The sequence below is a fragment of the Prinia subflava genome, chromosome 15 (assembly GCF_021018805.1).
Source record: "Prinia subflava isolate CZ2003 ecotype Zambia chromosome 15, Cam_Psub_1.2, whole genome shotgun sequence".
NCBI lineage: Eukaryota > Metazoa > Chordata > Aves > Passeriformes > Cisticolidae > Prinia > Prinia subflava.
This window is the reverse complement of record NC_086261.1, coordinates 6,396,184-6,415,360: the sequence shown is the minus strand read 5'-3', so window position 1 is coordinate 6,415,360 and position 19,177 is coordinate 6,396,184. Positions and strand designations below refer to the sequence as shown.

The 19,177-nt window shown below is 42.7% G+C and overlaps 1 protein-coding gene across 7 annotated transcripts in view; it reads right to left on the bottom strand.

The window, feature by feature from the left end:
- Positions 1-19,177, bottom strand: part of AKAP13 (A-kinase anchoring protein 13) — a 205,516-nt gene that overhangs the window by 165,442 nt on the left and 20,897 nt on the right. The gene's annotated exons all lie outside the window — the stretch shown is intronic.

Below are 19,177 nucleotides of genomic sequence, written 5' to 3'. Positions count from 1 at the left end.
ACCCTTTAAAATGTCACTAGCATGTCACTGTTCTTAACAGAAAAATGCCATACTCATATTCGTCTGTCACCTGTAAAACACACTATTAATTCTATTAAAATCCACAATGGTAACTGTTCATTTCCATGTGTTACCATTCCTGCTCACTTTTGCCAAGGCCAAGGTAGCACGGGGTGCTCTTACAAGCAATTTGCAGCTGCAACAGATCTTCATTTACTAGATCAAGGCAGGTGGTTGGAAACAACCAGCATGCAACCACAGAGCATCTTTTACCCTGCAAACCCTTCAGAAGGTTGCCAGGTTTGCTTTCATATAGCTCAACTTCTCTTTTCCCTTCCTCTAAACAAAAGGACTGTTTTCATTCAGCTGCCGTTTTCTTCCCCCTCTAAAAATGCAGACACCTGCAACAAATTCCTCTTTAAAGAGGCAGATCATAGCAAGGCAGTGTATTATGAGCAGAAAAGCAAGGGACATTATCACATGGTACAGATTTTTCCAAGTTCCCAAAGAGCCCAGGGCATGGAACTCCAAGTGCATGCCAGGGGAGGAAGTAAGCTTTTGCCACTAGCAACAAGATTCCTGGAACAAGTCAGTAAATGCTCATATAACCTCTGTCTCCAAGTCTAACATCAAATACAACCTGAGATTAACTGTGACTGGCTCTGCATTCACACAGCAAAGAGAAATCCTGGAGGTGCCTGAATCCTCCCGTGTGTTTCACACACGGGCTAGAGGTGGTCACAGTAAAACCTACTTATTATTTTCTCTGCAAAGCACACTCCTCCCCGTTAATCAAGAGTTACAGTCACCCAACTAGCACTGTGATGACTTCACTGCCAGCTGCTAGGCATTCTCAAATAAACAAAAACAAATTACATGAGGGCTACCACCACTTACCAAATCCTACTACAGGTACGCCAGGCTATTGGGCAACTTTGCTGACGTACCTGCCAGTACATCAGGGACTTACTCCTCAAGCATCCCCTGAAGCAAAGGATCTTTAGTTACAGCAAAGACAACAGTTTTAACCCAACAGATCACCCTCCCCCTCCTCACCTACCCCAAGCAGGTACAGCTTTTTTGCTCAGTGAAGGAAAAATCAGTTAAAGCCAACGAATTGTCAGGACACACCCTTCTCCCAGTGCACCTGTAAATGACCACTTGTGCAACAGCACCTGAGCGTCAACAGGACTGTGGGCACTACCCAGGCACGCACACAGCAATCAAGCAAAGGCACTACCCACATTTCCACGTGCACACAGGGTTTTCAAGTGCCTATCTACACCTATGCAAGTGGTGATTCACCTCTTGCAAACCCAGCCTCAAACTGTTGCTATCTCCTCTTTCCCGTATTCCTGCAGTTGTGGCTAATCTTCCAGTCCGACACTGCCCGCCTTCCCCAGGAACTGACTGTCATTCAGCAGAGCACTAGACAGGGTTAGCTGGTAACAAAACAAAAATTAAAACTTAATGAAAAGTAATTAAAAACCGCCTGAGAGGTTTTCCTGATGTGGGAGGGTGTCTCCAATTGCACTCACAGTCTTTTCGATACAGTATGCACAGCCTCATCAGAACTTTTTAGCATCACGAAAGGTTTTGCTCCCTGCTTTGATTGAGCTGATCACAGCCTGTGTGTGATAACACATTTTGGCTGCCATTTGAGCCAGAACAAGACTCTCAGACAGTATCACCTCTATGCACAAAGTGCATTGTGCAGAGAGCTCCAGAGGAGTTTTTCCCAGCCACGCACAGATACTCACTGGTTTGCCCCTACACAAAAGCTTTAAAATCACAGATTTAATAACCGACCTGCTAGTTAGTCCAAGAGCACAAATAAATCCCCTACCTGACAACAGAGAGGAATAACCCTAGCAGTAAAAGTAGTGATCTCTAAACTATCATTCCATGAAACAGATACCTGTTCCTACGTGTGCCCAGACTGGCCGGCCCTCGATCAGTGTCTAAACCACAGATCCAGTTGTCTGGTCTTGGGGCACAAGGTTACTCAATACTTCTGTGACTGTCTTCTCAAGGAGAACATTGTAAGACAGGGATCGTATCACAGTATTTAATATTATTCTTACACCTCGGGTCAAATGCTTTTATTCTCTGTGTTTTTCATTTGCTGATGCTTGAGCTATCTTTTTCAAGATAATAACTTTACTTCTGGGGATTGTTCTTCCCCCCCTTCCAGGTGCCCTGCCCTTAACAGCAGCAGACTTAAATGTACACATTATTCCACATATAACACCTGTTCTAAACAATGTTTTTTTGAGCTATATTTACAAAATGCTCCAATATACACTTCATTAATGACAACTAAGTGCACACACACTTTTTCCACAGCATGTTTATGATTAGAAAGAGTTAAGCCATGGAAAGCAGTGACACGCTGATGCCAATTTAACTTTCGTGTGTTCTATCCACAAATAATAAGAAATTATATGCTTTGGAGAAATGAATAAGTTCTGGCATTTCTACAAACAGAAAATAAAGACAGCAGAATTTAATGTCTGCTCAGAAACCTAAACAAAGAAGCGATTTAGATGAAGAAAAGTATTCTGAGAAATTCACCCCACATTCCCTGATCCATTCAGTTTTCTTCCTAGAAGTTTCAAATAACCATTCTCACCCCCACCAAAACAAAATACAAGGAGTGCAAGCCTACAGCACAGGCACTTAGCACTAGAGGATGCTAGAGATCACAGACAACCCGTCAGATCCCAAGAAGTGGTCGGTGCCACAGGTGAAAAAAATGCTCCTTGACTGAGAGGCACAGCCTCACAGAAAATCTCCATCAGCCTCTTGAAAACAGAACAGATCTCACAGCTCTTGGATCATCCAGGGAAACCTGACGCTGACCAGTGCTGGGAAGATACAGGTGAACTTTAGAGATGCTCCTGTACAGGTGGCTGCCGAGCCTCCTCTAGTGAGGGGTTTCATCAATAGTAAGGTTTCAACCACTGCTTTATGCCAGCCCCAAAGAGTCACCCCTAAGAGGTTTTGTTCACCCCTGAGTTGCCACCAGCCACAATCTGCTGCTTGCTGGACCAAGGCTCAGCCAGGGTGACACCCACGTTTCTTTTGACACATGAGTTTTCTGCTGGAGCAGGTTCTGATGTGAGAGAAGGCTGTGAGCACTGGGACACCCCAAGGAAAGCCCTGTGCCTTTCCCCCTCCAGCATCCCTGTGTGCTTGGAGGGGAGGCAGCTGGGGAACCCGGGCCTTTCCCCAGAGACCTGGGAAGGGCTCTTCACTGAGTTCTGAATTCCTCAGGGTGAGGCTCTCTCTGACATCTAAATTCTCAGGGTGACGCAAGAGGAAGAGATCACCTGAGAACTTCAGGAGGAAGGAGAGCCAGCAGAAGCTGATTAATTCCTAAGCAACAGAGATCTTCCCATACAAACCTCCAGAGAGGCCAGGAGCTAGGGGGTATGCGTGTGATTAAGGAGGAATGGCAAAGGTGGGGTCAGTCACAACAACAGAGAAAAACGATGTTTTTCCAGTGTTTCTAGAGGAGATAAAAATCTACCTACTGAATTTTATTTATTTGAGGGTGAGAGGTTGTTTCTGTTCTTTTTTGAGATGACATTAGGGTCAAAAGAAAGCATTAGGATCATTCAAGTACTATTGCTTCTGTTAAAGGTTGAAGAATTTCACCTTCACATTCCTCTCAAGCCCGTGACTTCAGGATTAAGCCCATTTCTAAACGCTTACAGGAGAAATTCAAAGTTGGAAACCAAGCCAAATAACCCCAAGGGATTTGCCTTCAGTAACTTTTCCACAGCTTGAACTACAGCTGTTTTCCTTTACAAATTCCACCTCTCAACTGCCAGAGCACCAGGAGAGGAAAGCAGCGAAGTGCTAGGGTTGGAAACAAAAGCTCAAAATGGAGATGCAGCAGAAGATCAAATCCAGTTCTGCTGCAAGCACGACTCTGACCACTAACACACTGATTTAGTTCCTGCTGTGCAAGAACACTAGAGGTTGAACTTTCTTTTTTCATCCTCAAGGGTACAGAATTAGATTATGAGCCAACCAGGTCTAAAAGGTTTCTCTGCACTGCTGGAACAAGCAAATAATTTCTCAGACCTATTTTAAAATAAAACATGAGTTTCCACTGGAAGTAAAAACCAAGATCTTTATTCAAATCTTGCATGCCCCACCTGAACATGGTTTTGAAGCATCTCTGCCAGCCTCAACCATTCCTTAAGCAACTGAGGAAATGAAATACAAAACATTAAACAATGTGGAGGGTCAGTTTTAAACCAACAAAGACAAGGAAATTGCAAGTTAAGCTTCTTGCTCTGCCCTTGATTCACCTTGTTTTGTTCAGCTACTGTTGTGTTCCCAGACCCTTCCTCTCTCCTGATGCCAAGAACAACAGGACACAAAAAACAGAGTGGTCTACATACAGGGGGCATTCCCTCCTACCTGTCTTGTTTGTAACCCAAAATCCCAATACAAGCACATCTGGTTTGTTACTTCAGGAGCCTTGCTGGAAATAATTGCTGCAGCACTGCCTGGCTGGAGTCCAGATGTGCCCCTTCCTTGTGGTGATGGGGACATTCTCTGGCCAACATCGTCAACACAAGGGGTTGCAGCAGCAGGACAAACCTCACATTCCAGTATCATGCACAAAGAACAATAAAATGTGAATGATATTTATATTCCCAAGAAGATCTCAAGCTGCAAAGGGGAAAAAAAACAATGCTGAAACTCTGGCAAGCCAATGATTTTCTAAAGTAGAACAAAATGCAAACTTTAAAATAAAGGCCTCCATGATGGTCATTTATCTTCACCAAAAGCAAATACTGTTTACAGTCAAAGTCTGTGTTTGCAGCACTTCAGTAATGGATTAAAGAAGTTTCATAAGCTTGTAAAGAAAAGTACTTCAAAATTTGTGCATTAGGAAAGCATATATGTAACATAAAATGCAAAACATGGGCTAAATATCAAGTGCTGTTACAAATCTGGGAAAGACTAAAAGCATCTTTTATTTTCCATATTCTATGGGAATGATCCAACATAGGACACAACTGCTTAATTGGGAAAAAATGCTCATGGCTCAAAGCCTACAGGCTCTCTTCTGATCAGATGCAAATAATGAGTATCACAGGACTTCTACAGAGGATTTTAAAGAAGGGTCACACTACCAAGCCACCACCGTATTTTAAAGGGATTCACACCATTACTCTGTTTCTTCTTTACATTGTCTTTTAACAGGGCAAGGCATAGTGTAAAATTAAACCTTAGATGAAAGACAAGAACACCAATTTAGGACTGAAGATGTGCAAAACACACTGGTGAACTCCTTGGGAAGCATAACACAGGGAATAAAGTCCACTTCAATGATCCATCAGGTCTCTGCTTTGCTTTTCTTTCTCAGTTGAATATATTTGCCAAAAGGATTTCTCAACACTTTCCAGATGTAACTCAAACCCTCTCCCCTACTACTGGATCTTACTCTCCCAGGAATATATCACAGTTCAGTCACTGGTAAGAGATCTTCCATCACAAACCATGGAAGATGTCCTTTATTAGCAGTGTATTTCCACAAGCATTCAGGGTGTTAACAAGCACCACATGCATAGGGATGAGGAGATGGAGGAAGTTCATAAAAAGGTTTGCTCACTATGAAAATCATCTTCAACTTCCCACGAGTATGGTTCCACAGACACTTGCAGTAAGGCAGGTTGTATTATCCTCTTCCCTCTTGCCCAATAGTTGCTATTACTGGATCTGGCAAAGCAGCATGTGACAGAAAAATGCAACTGCATTTTTGGCCCAGAAGCCTCTACAAGAGCCTGTGAGTCATGAACCAAAAGACTCACAAAAAAAGCAAAAGAGAAGAATGTAGATTCAGTTTTCTTTTTATTGTAAGCATGTGTCTCTACTGCATAGTCCTGATGCACATAAATGACAGAAGCAAAAATCATTCTGAAGTCCCTTTAGTCAGGTAAGTTGGGCTCCCTCTGCCTGAGGCCACTTGACATAGAAACAGAATGGAAAGATTGCCACTGACCACAGAGTGTCTGAGCCACACAACACAGCACATGCCCAGATGTGCCTCTGAGCTGTACTTTTCTACACGTCTAGAGTAATGGTGGGGGTTTTGGTGGTCTTGGTTCTTTTTGTAGAACTTCTCCAAAGAAGCTCAGCCTCATTCCCGAAGCATAAGGCTGAGCTCTTCCACATTGCTGTCTTGTAGTAAAACACCCTTCATCTGCCTGTTCACTGCAAATAAAGCTTACAATGCAACAGTTTGTCTAAAATGTGTCAAATTGCTCTGATTACCTAAATGACAGTTTATCATGTTAATTACACTCAGCTCTCATGCCTGATCAAATGTTTCAACCCTTTTCCTTTTTTCAAATGAACAATCCAAAAGCACCCCCTTTCCCAGACTGCTTGCAGTGGGTATCATAAACACGAGGCAGAAGGGAGCGTGAGAGCAGTCTGGACTGTGGACTGCAGAAGAATGTCTCAGGACTTCTCTTTATCATCAGTTCATGGATTCTGTCAGCAAGAAGCTGTTCCCACACTGCTTCATGTCTTCTGCCTGCAAGCAGCAGTCCAGATCCAAGTCAGCTCAACAAAAGCAGGCTGGAGCAATGGAAGGGGAAACAAGGCACCAAGAATAACCCTTTAATCAGGATAAACAGCACAAGTCCACTGAAGTTTCCATCCTCTGAAGAGGTTTTGTATTGGGTGGATGGAACATGACAGGAATGAACACTAAAGATGGACAGAGGCAAAATTGCACAATGCTGCTCTTGCACCTACCAAAAATGCTGGTTCTCCTCTGTCCAGCTGCTGCATTAATATACAACCACCTTAGAAAAACAATCCTTTATGTCCTGTACTCCTCAAAAAAAAGCTGAAAAGCCAGCAGCTTGTATTTCTTCTCATTTAAACTGGGTCCCATCAGCACCCTAGCTCTCATACCCAGCAACAGTCCTGTTAGAAACCAGCTTTCATCATTTCTCTTGGCCTCACAAACTCACACCACATCAGCACCCAGGGTGATTAACCACTAAAACAAGCACGTCTTGCCTCTCAGGTACACTGTGCTCCTCAGGAAATGTTGTTACAAGACAATCCAAGGCAGAGGCGAGGACTGGAAGGAAAGTTCCCTAAGGCAGACAAAAAATCCTTAAATGATTTTTGATAGAGAATTTTCCAGCCCTTTCTGAACTGGAGTGAGAGGAGGAAAAAACCACTAAGTATCATCCTGCACCTTCAGAGGGCAAGGAGTGGAACATGAGCAGCAAGAGGAAAGTTTCTCAAACAAAGGTCATCAAATGCATCACAGCTTAAATGGAAATGATGAGCATCAGGGTTGTTGGTGTTCAGATAACAGTTACATGCAGGAGGATTGAGCAAGGTGTTCAACTCATGCAAAGAACTCAAAGAGTTTGCTCAAACACAGCAAAGAAATATTGGTATAACCCAAAACAGACACAACCACAAGAGCTTAAGGAATGTACCTCAAAAAAGCACAGGCATCATTAAGTTTTGTAACTTTTGCTCAGTTTGAGGACCCAGCTCTGTTTGGTGTGCAGTGAGGGCCACTCACTATTGCCTCACCTGAAGAGATTCCCCTCTCCAACTCATCACTTCCCTAAAAGTACTGCCAGAGAAAGCTATGAAGGCTGATGTTGGATCTTTGGGTCTGAGAGGTCCAATATGAGGTCTCTTTCAGGAGCAGAAACTCCCCATTCCCCCAGGAAAAGGCAACTCCCAGCAAATTAATTCCAACTCCACCACCCTCCTGTACTGCATTACAGGGCTTTGCTACTCCTGTGCATTCCAAGCCATGGACAAAGTCAGGAACCTCCACCAATGCTCAACCAGCCGTGCTTGGGTTGGTTAGATATTATAAACCACAGGACCTAAAACTGCCCTCTCAGGCGCTCTGTGCCAGGCAGCCTACAAACACAACTCAGAAACACTGCTGTGTCTTCAAAGACATTATAATCCTTGCCAATGTTCTTTACTACTCCTCGGGAAATGACAGGCTCATTTTTCAGAGTGGTAAATTCCAATAAATTCTTCTTAAACTGGATGGAAATCTGAAAGTTTAACAGACCTAATAAATTGTGTATTATCTGTATTACTAACCCAGCCTTACACAAACAAATACATCTAAATTTGACTTCAGTCTGCAAATCTTGCTCTATGTGAATCGGAGCTCTGACTTTAGTGGAGCTATTTCCACCAAGGAAACAGGGGTCTGCTCTTTTTACACTATGTAAACCATGGGAAGTAAATTCCTCCCACACAAAGCTCTCACATAATCCCTGCTGCATCTTGCTCCTGGCTCATAGGTTGAATATTCATCTCCACACAGCTTCAAAAGGTGTACAGTTTTCAGCATCTGTCAGGTACTTTTTTCTTTTGTAAAATGAGGAATGTACTGTGAATTGAAAGAAGTTTGGGTGGGTTTTTTTGCATTCCCTTGTAACAACAAGATTTATGTCCCTTGCTATAATTAAAAAAATTACAGTCCAAAAGCATTGCTAAAACCTTTAAAGGACTATATTTAGAGACCGACCTGGAAGATGACTCCTTACCATGATCTCCAACACCAATAATTCTTTCCAGCCTAGGGCTCTAAGTAATGATTGTGCATCAAGGTCATGTTCTTGCCTGGACAAGTTTATTTGCTGTATGTTTTTAGTAACATATAGACCACACATCTTAGAAAGTCACAGCAGCACAGAAGCATAAAGGCTGACACTAGTCAGGAAAGGACCCCAACTTTTCCAGTATTACCTACAAAAGTCTGCAAACATCATCCTGCATCACTATTAGTGCCTAAAAAACCTACACCCAATCTATGTATCTGAGAAGTTCTCATGTGGCATCACTTATCACAAAAAAAGGGCACAATGCACACAAGGGTCATATTTGCACAGGTCTTCCTTATCTATTGTATAGGATCTGATCTTTAAAATTGCTCAAATGGCTCCAACACAGCACATTAAAACAGAAAAGTCACCAAATGACACCAGTGACCTCCCAATACACTCTTTGACCTTGAGATGATGAACATCTCGTTCATCTCTTTCCCCAGGGCTCAGGAAGAAGATGGGAGAGACAGCAAGCAGTGGCAAATGCAGAGCCCACACCCTTGTGATTTCACTGGAGAGGGGACAGGTTACACCACAAATCAACTTTGTCTTAGGAGGCCACATTGATAAATGTCACTCCAGAGCCTCCAAGTGAGTGACACTTCAACTATTCCATGGTGCAATCTGAATGCAGGTTTAGAAAAAACTACAGATGCAATTAATTCACAGGTACACCAATAAGCAAGTTCTGTGGTTCTTAAGTTTATCACTTTTTCTTTCACCTTTATACATTTAATTTAAAATATCAATCGATGTACAAGCTTTTCAGCCTGTGCAGTATAGAGACCAATGGTCAGGCTTCCTAGATGCTTTGATTAATTGCCAGTAACTTATTGCCTTCAAGTATCTGATGTTTAATTAAAAACAAGGATTAGGCCAAATTGGTTTGTTAGTCAGACCAAGGTCAGCTGATGTAAAGGAACTACAATCTTAAGAGATTTTCCTTATTCCATTGCAAGGCTTGAGTACTTTGTTTCATTAAGCAAATGTGCAGAGGTCATGACAGAGCCAGCACTCAAATAAAAATTGTTCCAAGTCACTAAATGTATCCCAGGTTCTTGTAATTCCTCACGCAAATGAAGAACAGCAAATGTTTATCCCTCTGTTTTCCCCGGCGTTACTGGTTTACGTTCCTGTAGCTGAGGCAACCGCACCACGCCAAGCAGCTTTCAGCCTTTCAGAAAGATTAACTTCTTAAACAGGCACAAAAAGCCAAGTTCAGCTCCAGCCAGCCAAGGTGAATGGCAGACACACACCTCACGGACCAGAGCACAGCACAGAGGACCATGTGATGATCTCCTCCTTGAGATCATCCCCCATCTAGACCTTCACTCCTAGTAGGGTCAGCTCTGAAGTTTTTAGATTACTCTGGTTTGATTTGTTTGTAAAAAGCCATTCCTCACTAAACAAAATTCTGGAAAAAATGAAGTAAGAAAAATAAAGTGGTAATAACTGCCTGGAAAGAAGACAGAAAGGAGCACACCAACAAGTGCAACAGGCATCCAGAACAAAATTTTATTGCTGACAACGTTCATGACACCTCACAGCAATGCCAGGACTGAGGAATACTCTAAATTTACAAAAAATGCCAACTTTCCAGGTCCTACTGCACAGTGAACACCACAAAGACAGCAGCAATTCAAGCCTGAATCTTCCAATAGACTGCAACTCCAGAACTCCCAGGAATGCTGGGCACAACTGAGAATAAATAAAAGCAACTATTAGCTTTGTAACACATACACCAGTTGAACAACTGCAAACCAAGTCTAACCAAAACTGTACAACCAACTTCCTCATTCCCTTTCTTCCTCTCCCATCCCTGGGAAAAGATGTGAAATACACATTATTGCTGCAGTAGGCAAACATTAATAGTGACTGAAACCACTTAACCATCTATTCTTCCTTCCCTTCCCCTCACTTTTATTTTAAGAAAACCCACAGAACCCCTTTCTTCTCCCAAGAAGAGGCCCAAGCAGGGTTCCAGCATAATAGAATTTTTCATCCTTTGCTAGATTGAGTATAGACCTAATTTAGGAATAAGTGCAACTCAACACACACTTTATTTCAAGCCATAAATATCCAAGATAAAGAGATGCTGAGAGAACTGGTTGACAGGACAAGACAAAAAGAAAAACTAAATTTTTCCATACCATCCATGCCGCGAGCCCACTGCACAGAGGTACTGGCAAGGAGCTGAATCAGAGTGCGTGGCAATTGATGGGGACTACTCAGGGATCTGCCAAACACTTCAGATTTCACAAGAAAAACCCTGTGTCCCACAACTCAGCTCTACTCCTTTTCACTTAGCTCAAAGCACGGCCGACGGTAGGAGCCTGATCAAATTCCTTGCTTTATCCACGCTTGAATTAAAGCCCTGGCTCAGCAGACCAAGTTACATGAGCTTTCCCTTTTTCAGAGGATGCAAGCCATTAGTGCTGGTGCCAGCGCTGCAGGTAACACCAGCAAGTCCCAGGGAGCTTCATTTGGTTACAAAGAGATTTCATCTCCTGGTGAAGCAGTTGGTATTTCTGCATCTCTTGTTAGACACTTCTGCTGATAACATACCAAGCCTCTTGAAAAATTCAGCCTCCTCTGCTCTGGGAAGTGGGAATTTCTTCAAATAACTAATCAAATCATGTTCACATGGGTGAGTTTCAGCTCTCTAGTACTGATGGATATCAAAGAAAAGTTTCAAAATGTTTACAGGTCAGATAGAGGCAATGCAAGTGCCTCACAAAGGCAGCAGTTGCCATTACAGCATGATTCTGCAGAAGGAGCACGGTCCCGGGCCACAACAACCACATCAGCTTCAAATAAACCTTCCCCCAACTCTCCTGAGAAAGCACCTTCTCACTGTGCCCCTGTCACAGGGAGCACCTGCACACACATCCATCTGCAACCCCAGCCCAAGCCCAGCTGCTGCCCCTGAGCTCTTCCTCAGCTCCAGGTGTCCCCATGACCACCATGGGGAGAACGTGAGCAGCTAAGGCTCACCCAATTCCTCTCTGGGGAAGCAAATCAAAGTCCAAACACTTTCCCTAAAGGGCACCTGCCAGACCTTTGTGCAGAGCCTGGGAGAGAGACAAGGAAGGAAACAGAGGAAGAAAGATTTTGTTTGTGGCCAGGAACCGGAGTCCAACCTTATGGGTGTGGGGAAGAACATTCTTGGAAAAGGTGATAATAACCTTCAAAGATGCTTCTGCAGAAGAGATCATGGAATGGTTTGGGTTGGAAGGGACCTTTAAAGATCACCTAGTTCTATTTCCCAGCCATGGGCAGGAACATCTATCACTAGATCTGGTTGCTCCAAGCCCCCTCCACCATGACTTAGAACACCTGTGGAGCAGAACTGCTTGCTTTGCAAGGGACAGACTCATAAATCTGTGACAGGGAGGTGGAGAGTAAAAGGCTGATGGTTTGTGTCCAATGGGAGGAGTGAGCAAACAAGGAGAGAACTGGGTCAGGAAGAGCCTGTGCAACTCAGCCAAGCACTCGCACAGCAGGAGCGTGGAAATCTCCACGTTTAAGAGCTTGCACACGCAAATGCAGTATTTTACAACCCTACAGCACTTTTGAAGTGCTCCAAGTGCTTCATAATTGTTAATTAAGCAACATTACTCACAAATCAGAAGCATAAGACTGAGATACAGCTATGTCAGTTTTTAACAGTATGATAGCTATCATGGTTTAACCCCAGGCAGCAACTCAGACCCACAGAGCCACTTGCTCACTCTGCATCACTGAGATGGGGGAGAGAATTGGTAGGGTAAAAGTGAGAAAACTCATGCATTGAGTTTAAAAACAGGTTCACAAGTAAAGCACAAGCTGTACACAAGCATAACAATACAAGGAATTCATTCCCCAGTTCCCACGGGCAGGCAGGTGTTCAGCCATCTCCAGGAAAGCAGGGCTCCACCACAGAATGATGATGTGGGAAGACAAACACCATCTCTCTGAACATCCCCCTCCTCCTGCTTCCCCCAGCTCTACACCCTGCCTCTGCCTCCATATGGTCTGGAATACCCCTTGGACCATCTCAGGTCAGCTATCCCTTCCCAATTTCTTATGCTCCTGCTCACAGGTGGGATGGGTGAGAAGCAGAAAAGGCCTTGGCTGTGTGTACCCAAAACATCCCTGAATTATGAACAATTTCCAAAGCAAATCAAAAACCACAGCCCCATATTAGCTACTATACAAAAAAATCAACTCTACTCCAGCCATCACCCCTCGCAGTAACTTAGGGAACAAAAGCCACTTTTCAGCAGTCACATACCCCCACTGCTCCTGCCTCGCAGAGCCTGGGCTGTGTCCCACAGCCGGGCAGCGCAGCACTCTCTGAAAGAGGCTGGTGTTGAGGATTTGAATCCAGACTCCTGTTTCATGAGGGTTTGAAGCCAGACTCCTGTTTCATGAGGGTTTGAAGCCAGACTCCTGTTTCACAGCGTGCCCCGATGCCTGCACGCTGCCAGCGCTCCGCTCCCTAAGCCATTCCTTGATGGGCAGCCAAGCCCCACGCAGAGGTAATCTCACCAAAGCAACACCGGTATGTGCCTGTAAATTGGGATTTTGTGCTTGACTTGTGTTATCTGCCTCCTCTTGCACTTTGGCTGCACAGATTATCTTCAGCAATTTCATCTTAAAGCTCATGTTTTACAGTACTGATTTCTCTTTAAAGTATTATTTTTTTAAATTTTGCTTTTATTAGTTCAACCACATTTGCCAAGTTTCAACAGACGGCTTCTTTCTCAGCTGCCTAATTTCAAATTCACCTTTACATGAAGCTTAAAAGGGGGCAAAAAGTCATCACAAGTAAGTGGGATGTGATGCTTAGCATCAAGGTTTATGCAAATACACTTTAACAGTATCAGTTGAGGGTCAAGAATCATGAATTTATTCTGCAACACGAGAGAATTAAGAAAGAAAAAGCATGAAATGTAGCCAAAACTTGGAAATACGTATACTCCTGATTAATACAAGGCTACTAGAAAAAAGCAGATGTGAAGTCACACCTTGTTTTATTCAAGAGAAAAGCCAAAGTGTACAAGAGCCAAAAAGAACTTATTCTATGCAGTGGCAGACTCTGAAATACAGCAATATTACTCCTTCAACATTAATAAAACATGTTGTATACAGAGCTTTTTTCTTTTCAGTCCCTGAAATCCTGCCAAGTCATAAGCTTTTTATGGGAACACTGAAATGAATGTTGATCAGAGCCATACCCATAAGAGTTTTAAATTTTACCACCACTTAGAGGCAAGGGCTTCTCCCCAGTCCCTCATGCATCTCCAAATCTGTACATTTTTGAAAAGCCTGACAAGCTAAAAAAACTCATACACCCTCCATCTATGAAGATACTGAATTCCCTCTTGGATTACCAGCTGAACTCAGGCCTTGAAAGGATTGTGAACTCCTCCACCCTCTGAAATGAAGTTCCTCAAAGGCAAAATTTTACATTTTATATAAAAAAAATAATAGCTACTTGGTAAGTGAAATTAGAGCACCAGAGGTCACCTCATTACCAAGAACACTATATTCTTTTCCCCATTCCCTCCCATATTCATCAGCATCTGGTTTTTTTCCAAGGCCTAAGCTTTATTTTTCAAAAAGTTAACACTGGGTCATAAAACCACAATTAATCTGGAAGTACAAGGCTCCTGGCATCCAGACAAATAGTTGATCATTTAGTTGTCGCATCCAATGTGATAGAGCTTCAACTGAGTTGGAAAACTTCATGAAATAAGGGGCTTCTTCCTATCTAATTAACACAGCAATGAAATCTAACAGCCTGGCACGGAAATTTCTTTCCAGCATTATGTTTTTGAAATAACTCATCTACTCCCACAGTCTACAAGACCTTTTACAACACACTAAATAGTAATTTACCCTTTCTGGTTTAAAGGCTTCAATTTGGAGTCCTCTGTATCAAACCAAGCAGGGTGGCAAAGTTGCTGCACCAAAAGACTGCACAAACATCTACTCACCCTGCATGCTTTCACATTTATTCTGTAATTGCAGCACTAAAATCTGTGTCCATTGCAGTATTTATCAATTTTATCACTGATATAAATTTTAAAAGGTATTAATTAGGTGCACAATGCTTTAAATTTAACAGAGAAATGGACAAAAAGTACACAGGCTACATCCAAGTAGGTCTGTCTTTCAGCTCCCTGGGCTGGGAACTTGTGTTGTTTGTATACTATCTTGATTTATGTTTATTTAAATAATGCCAAATATTAGTTTAGAGTTTACAATGATTGCTTTATAAGATGCCTCCAATCCTATCAGGATAAAGAGCTTACACTAAACAAAACAGTTTGTTTATACTAGTAATACATCTCATAGGAAATACTTAGAATCCCACATGTTCAAAGCAGGACAAAATTACAGCCTGTCTTTCCACAGAGGGTTGCTATCTCCTGCTACCAAGAGGCCAGAGGGACCACATGCAGATCACAAGGCCTCACAGCTCCACTCAGGAGAGGCTGGTGTGCAGGACATCAGTAAAGCTGAAGATGAGTTTTAATGCTACCTTAAAATAACCATTCACACATGCAAACCAATTACTGGTGCAGGTACTTAAGTGGGAAAGCAAAGGCAGAGCAACACCTTGTCCTTCTCTGAAGTACATGAAATATTCACACATTCCTATAAAGATGCCTCTGTATATCTAAGTCCTGTATTTTGTACTCTGGAACTGTGCTTGTACAAGGACTAGCAGAGCAAAGCCCTCCTCTACAGCTGATGCTCTCTTGTGCTGGGATTGCAAATTGAAAGTGGACAAGAAAATAAAAAAAAAAATCACAGATCTTTAGTGAAATCTCCTCAGCACATTTTACAACCTCTTTTGTCCAATGACTGCACAAATTTTCTCCTCTATCTATAGACTTAAAATACTCCCCCAGTTTGTACACAAATGACAGCAAGTCCATTTTGAAGGGGAAAGAAGGAGAAAGGCAGCACTCAAAACACTAAGGATTGTTTATGAACAAGCTGAAGCCCCATAAACTTGGCTATTGAAGAAAGACAATCCTCTCTAGCTTATGCCAAGTGGGTCAGACAGAGGAAGAACCTCAGCTGTCTTCAAAGTCAAAGCAGATGGGGAAGTGAGTAAGCGCCCATGTGAGCAAAGAGGAAACAAGATTCTATTCATTTTAGCTTGTTTCAGAGCTTTAGTTTTCTAGATACCATTGATTGACAAAAGCAGAGGAGCTCACTTCTGTAACGAGTATTAGAGCTGCAGAGTAATTACTAAAGATTACTATAGATGCAAAAAAATAAAGTCCCAGTGTGTGCAGATTGAGGATGTTGCTTAGCTCAGTAGGAGGGAAGCAGGTCAAGTGGAACAAAGGTGCTAAGAGGCAGAGAATGGGAGAAATATCCTTTGCTTTGTAGCTATGAAAAAACCTCTTGGGATTCTTTATCATTAGTGTTTCAGTATCAGAGAAATAAATATTTATGTAGCTGTAAAGTAGGTTGCACTTTAGAGCTAATTGTAGCTTTAATTAGAGTGTTTTAAAAAAAGCACATAAGCTTGTAAGTAAATTTTTTACCCTTTTTGAAATAAAAAAGCAGCAGTCCACACATACCATAGAATGACCATACATCACATTCCTTAAAAAGCTGAAGCTGACCTCTTGGTCCTTTCTCAGACTTTGTATCTCCAGACAAGATCTGGGCCAAGACCATTTCCATACACAGGGATGCATCTCTGTCTCAGGCTAACCTCATCATCCAAGTGGTGAAACCTAAAACCAGCTCATCTCCCCCAGGGTGATGCTTGTGGAGCTGGGAATCCCTCCATCTGCCTCAGCAATATAAAAACATCACTGGCTGCAAAATAAACAGCACATGAACCACAGAACAATTGCTCCTCCAGTCAGTGCTGCTCATGCCACCCACCAAGGGCTAGTAATTTCTTAAGAGATCCCTCTCCCTAAAAAAAAATTTCACACTTTGAAGTAAGACCTTGTGCAAATTGACAACACATTAAGTTCTTTTTGATCCATCCAAAGGAAGGATTCCCTCTCCAAATTCCTGGGAATTTTGCAATCAGACAGAGCAGACCTTGAAGGACCACAGAAATACTCTGAACCAAGAACTTTTAAACTGAGCTGGGAATAGTGGAAGAAGGAGTATTCAGTACTGCAGCTTGCTAGGGAGACACAGAAAGCCAAGGACATGCTGAGGAGATGCTCATCTTCCAAAGAAAATACTGCTAAGAGAAACAGGCATCCTTCCACCACTTATTTTAGGAGGTGGCTGCTGAGCTGCATCAGCTATTCCACTGGTGTCTCCATGAGTGTTTTTTGTCCAAGACTTCTGCTGGAAAATCCAGAGCTGCATAACTTGTAAGAAAATTCAACAGGAAGAGGCACTGAGGGGTTGAACAACACCAAGCCACTTTGGATACATACATCTTCCCTTATGCAAACTCAAGTGATCTGATATCCAGGGTGGGTTGTGTGGAGCACAGTCAAGATAGAAATACACATATTAATCTCTGCTTATTTTTCTGTGTGTGTAACTATACATCTAGGAATTTGCTAAAATGAGAAGCATGAAGGAGAGGAGAGAGGCTGTGCTATAAGTAACAGCAAAGGGGGAGAACTTCAAACTACAATCACTTGAGCTTTCTTTCCTATTATTTATCATACATGCTGAAAAGTTAACTCCCTTGCTTTAGGTAACTTTTTACCATGACAACTATTCCTTTTAGCTAATATATCGTCACTCTCACAGCAACTTTAGATGCTTTAAGATGCAAAGTCAGGACTCCCCCAAATCGTTCTCCCCACTAAAAAAGATCCAAACATGTTAACCTTGAAGGACCATGCAAAGTTGCATTTGCTGAAGTCACCCTGCATGCTGGTGTAGTTGGAGGAGAAAAAAAAATATATACAAGGTAAGATCATGCTGGCTTTTTAACAGCATCTGCACAAAAAGGATTTTTTTTAATGTGACATGTACAGTTGACCTGGGTTAACACTGCAGTGTGGGGAATTGAAAAAGGATCACCTGATGAAACAGAAATACCTCCCTCCAAACTATATTGCAGGAATTCCAGCCAAGCACCCCAACCGCAGCAAACAGAAAGAGCCTTCTGGAACAGCACACGTTCTGTGTCAGCAAAGCAGCAAACACAAAACTCAATTCAAATAAAGGAGCACTGACCCTTTGGAAAGGGTAGGGCTTCATCAGGCTCCTACCGCACCAAAGACCACCGAAGATACTCCAACCACTGCAAAAAAATTATTATCTCAAAAGGAGGAAAACAATGTCAGCCTTGTACATGTTTTGTTACTGAATAATGACAGTGTTTACCTTCCCAGCCTAACATATTACTGCTCTGGACCCAACTTTAAAACAGAGTACATGACAGAATTAATTATGTCCTCTCCTCTTAACTACCTTTCCCTGGTTATTTATTAGCTCGCTCTGCATATATTCATAGATGTGTCCAATATACAAAGTTAAAAGGACTTTAAACGGATGCCTAAATACTTTCCTCATTTGCAGAGTCCTCTTCATCCTCTGGACAGGCAGTGGCATCAATAAATACAGCTTCAGGCTGCAAATTAGTCACTGCTCAGGCAGTTGAGGGAGACATGGGGGAACCTCAAGCACACTGCCAGGGCATGTCTCAGGAGAAATGCAGTGTTGGATGCCAAGCAATAATCTATCTCAGACATGTTCTCAGAGGGTCCTGCTAAGGAATCTTCCACCTTTGTTGGCTCACTCACAGTCTGGAGTCCACCAGCCAGTTCCTGTGTGTTTGTGGAAAAGACAGAAGCTACATCAAACAAAATGCCCTGAGTTCAGCACCCTGGCAAAGGAATGGCAGATAGATAAACTCCAAGGAGCTACCTAAAAGGAAAACTAAAGGGAACTCAAAAGCCTCTCTGCATTGTCTGTCTTGACTCCCCCAAAGTCCTCCCTGAAGAGGGACAAATACCATGGAAAAGCAGATTGGAGAAGACTTCTGGTTTCAGACAATCAATTTTATTTCATCAAGGTCCCTAATCTCAAGGAGAGAAGCTGCTGTGCTGACCATTCACTGGAAGGAGATCTAAAGGAAGAGAGGGTGGGTACTGCAGAAGGCAGAGACAGGAGTGAAAAGAGAAGCCTTTCACAGACACTTTACAAGTACACTTTACTCTTGTCAGGACAGATGTTAGGATACTATACTCCCACCTGAACACTGCAGTTGCTTTTGGCCTCATCCAGGATAAACAACCAACTCCAACTAACACATCAAATTAGCTGGATGTCTGGGGATTAACTTCTTGTCTTGCATCAGAGGTCAGTCAAGTCTTCTCTCCACCACAAAGGAAAACTAAATTTTGGTACAGCAGGACATTCAGCTCTTCCACCCATCATCCACGGCACCATGGCACTGGATTTGTGCTGAGAATGTTCTGAAGACATTTAGAAATAGAAAAGGCCAGGTCCTTTCAATCAACACTCAGAAACCCTGTCAATCACCAATTATATGGAATCTGCATTTCAGAGGTGTAGATGGGGTTCAGAATATCAAAGGGTGG